We start from the raw sequence: 3,968 nt of genomic DNA, 5'->3' as shown, positions 1-3,968 counted from the left end.
GTTCTTGACCCTAAATGAGAAATAGTCACAAAATGTCAAGAAAACATTATAAGTCAACTCAAAATGGGTCAGACTGACCCGCAACATAACATGAGGGTTAACCCATCATGTTATCTTTGATTTCTGGGTATGATCTTGTTGGAATGGGTCAAATTGACCCTAATTGGATTCAATAAAATTCCTCAAAAATCACAATATGAAAAAAAAAAAAAAAGAAAAAAAAATACAATCAGGTACAAACAATTAACTTTTAATATCAATACTTTTCACTCATTACAAAGAATAAATATCTCAATTTATGATTTATAAAAATGTTTTAAGACTGCCCCACCCCCACACCTGTGGGACATTTGCAATTATACATTTATAACAATAATATCTTAGGCTAAGCCTAAAGTAATCTTGTTAAATTTTGTTAAAGGCCCCCTGAAATCAAAATTATTTTTTTTTAGCTTTTAGTATGAATATGTTAGCCTTAAGGTTATGAATAAGCTGGTGTGTTCCTAGGAGATATAAGCATTCAAAACGTAGTCCCTCACTTCCGCTAAAATGGATCTCGGATTTTTATGACATCACCGCTTCTCATCACATCTTCTGTCCAATCAAATGCTCTCTAGAATCTAACGTATCATCAGGGCTCGGATTCGCTTCCATGGTGCTGTAAGGTACGACTGCAGTCTGTGAGGGAAACCAAACGCTATTGGCTATTTGAAAAGGGGGAGGAGCCATTAAATATGTCCCGCCTTAGCTTTCTGTTTCAGTGGAAATTACACACAATTAACACATCAATGCACTTCAGTAGGCCATTAAAGCCTTTCATGGTGGATTACACCATGTGACAGATGAAAGTTTGAGAAGACAACTGAAAGAAAATATTAATCAATAATGCTATATTAATGTTAGTGAATTTTTAAAAGCTTTATGTTCTAAAGCTTGCATTTATGTGTATTGTGAATCAGCAACACAAATATAAAAGAGTGCGAGCTTCTGGGCTCCAAACCAACTCTGGGTAATAGACAGAGGGAAAGTCAAACAGACAGGGGTCGAAATCCAGATCAGTCCATCAGCAAATAATATCCAGTCGTGAGGTGAGAGTCGAGGTCAGACGAACAGAGAGATCAAACAGAGAAATCCAAGCTCACGCTCAAGATCAAGATCAGGCTGATAGTCAGAACCACAAGACAAGAATCCAGAACCAGAACCAGAACCAGGTCAGATGGTGAAAACCAGGAGAGCTGTCCGAGACCGGTGAGTTCTGAGGGGAAAACAACTGGGCTGAAGAGAAAAACATACACAAAAGAAAAACTAACGTAACCAAATAATGGCTAAAGAGGCTGGAAACACGAAAAACACTGGCAGAGAACAGAGGGAAACAAAGTGTATATATATAGCAGAGAAATCAAGAGACCAAGAGAAACATGTGAGCGAGAAAGAGAGATGGTCGCACGTGGAAGAGACAGAAACCAAACAAGAGAAAAGAAAACAAAAGGAGTGATCAAATCCGAGTCCTGACATATATGTGTGTTTTTGAACGTAAAAATGCTAAAGTTTTTTGTGCTGGAGAGAATATACAGTTTATACAGTGTAAACATCATTATGCCTGTGGAATTTAAAGGTGTCATAAAACATGAAAGCACAACGTGTGTGTGTGTGTGTGTGTGTGTGTGTGTGTGTGTGTGTGTGTGTGTGTGAGTGAGCGAGTGAGTGTGTGTTTGTGAGTGAATGAGTGAGTGAGTGTGTGTGTGTGTGTGTGCGTGAGTGTGTGTTTGTGAGCAGATATGGGCACAAATACATCAAAAAGTATTTAATTACAAATTACAAATACATACATATCAAATGTATTTAAATACTGCTGTGAAAAAAGTATTTAATTAAAATACAAGTAATTTGTAATTTGAAAATACAAAAATACAAACAAAATGTACAGTCTTTTGTAGTGTGAGTGTAAGTGTGGAGTTAGATAGGGCCTACATGTAAGAGTATAGAATATCGGAATATCATTGTTTAGTGCAGAAGATGCGCTTTTAACGTAGCCTACATGTTGCCACATACTGTCATAATAAAAAGATAATTACGCCTATAACACTGTATTTGTATTATATTACAAAAAAAACTAGTTAACGCTGCTCTGAGGGTGTTTCTAATACCTCGGCTACACTGTAAACCCGAATAAGTTAGCAGAACTCAAAAAATTTAAGGCAATCGATTGCCTCAATTTTTTTAAGTTTTGAAATTCAAAGTTTAAGTAAGCAGAACTGGCAGATTTTAAGTTTGTACTTAAACATTTCAAGTTAAGAACAATTAAAATCAGAGTACACTATTTCATACATTTAACTTTCATGTAATCTCAATGTGAACACTTTCATTAGTATTAACTTATAGTTTTAACAAGCTAGTTTTCTAACATACTATTGTTATCATGCTAACAATAGTATGTTATACAGCACTTGCTGCATGAGTGCAACAATATAAAGATTTTATTTGCTCTCAAATCAAGCCGCATGCACCACTTGTCACCAAGATGGTAACTATCCTAAAACCAACATTAACAGAAATTCTTCTAAATTAGCATAACAAAACATTAATCAATACTCAATCTCCCACTTAACATTAATCTTGCACAAAAAAAACATTATATTACACTTAATTTTAGCATTTACTCTCCCATTCAAGTGCCATTGGCAAAGCATGCTGGGAAATAGACATCCCAGCCGTTTCAGTTAAACTTAAGTTTGTTTAAATTAAAATAAATCATTTCATAAAACTCAAAACAATGAAACAGTTCAGTTTACTTAAAATATATCAGTTCTGTGAACTTGAAAGAAAAAGAAAGTGCTAAATACTCATAAGAGTTTATTTGACTGAACTAATTAGTTTAATTTAAGTTTGTCCTACTCAAACCAATTAATTATTTTGAGCGTTAGGGTTTACAGTATGACAAAGTTGACATCTTTCTCTCTTCCGACTGCCATTATCAATCTATCTCTATTTTTTTTACTCTTTTCGAAAGTTGTGAAAACGCTGTTGTGGCGTTTTTCTTTTTGCTATTTTGAGCAAATGGGAACACAAAAAATATATTTAAAGTAGTCTCTCATTCACTGCTATAGAAGTTTAATCAACTATGACGCCTTCCACTTCTGAGAAACCCATGTGAACAGGGTCAATAGGATGAGTCACATCACATGATTTTCTTGCCAAAAACTGTGATAGGCAATTTGGTAGTCCTATTTGTATTTTATGTCTAGGGATAGTTCACCCAAAAATGAAAATTAGCCCATGATTTACTCACCCTCAAGTCATCCCAGGTGTATATGACTTTCTTCTTTCAGACGAATACAGTCAGAGTTATATTAAAAATGTCCTGGCTCTTCCAAGCTTTATAATGGCAGTGAATGGCTATATATTTTTTGAAGTCCATAAAAGTGCATCTATCCATGATAAAAGTGCATCTATCCATCCATCATAAAAGTGCATCTATCCATAATAAAAGTGCATCTATCCATAATAAAAGTGCATCTATCCATCATAAATGTGCATCTATCCATGATAAAAGTGCATCTATCCATCATAAAAGTGCATCTATTCATCATAAAAGTGCATCTATCCATCATAAAAGTGCATCTATTCATCATAAAAGTGCATCTATCATCATAAAAGTGCATCTATCCATGATAAAAGTGCATCTATTCATGATAAAAGTGCATCTATCCATGATAAAAGTGCATCTATTCATGATAAAAGTGCATCTATCCATAATAAAAGTGCATCTATCCATGATAAAAGTGCATCTATCCATCATAAAAGTGCATCTATTCATCATAAAAGTGCATCTATCCATCATAAAAGTGCATCTATCCATCATAAAAGTGCATCTATCCATGATAAAAGTGCATCTATCCATCATAAAAGTGCATCTATCCATGATAAAAGTGCATCTATCCATGATAAAAGTGCATCTATCTATGATA

General features: G+C 34.4%; 1 long non-coding RNA gene across 1 annotated transcript in view; it reads left to right on the top strand.

The window, feature by feature from the left end:
• Positions 1-1,079: 1,079 nt before the first annotated feature.
• Positions 1,080-3,968, top strand: part of LOC311083555 — a 69,116-nt gene continuing 66,227 nt past the window's right edge. Inside the window, exon 1 of the long non-coding RNA XR_014606314.1 lies at positions 1,080-1,248. This is a non-coding gene — a long non-coding RNA (uncharacterized lncRNA). The remainder of the gene's footprint in view (positions 1,249-3,968) is intronic.

Source organism: Abramis brama (assembly GCF_963993115.1).
Source record: "Abramis brama genome assembly, chromosome: 5".
Taxonomy (NCBI): domain Eukaryota; kingdom Metazoa; phylum Chordata; class Actinopteri; order Cypriniformes; family Leuciscidae; genus Abramis; species Abramis brama.
This window is presented reverse-complemented; position numbering and strand designations above follow the sequence as displayed.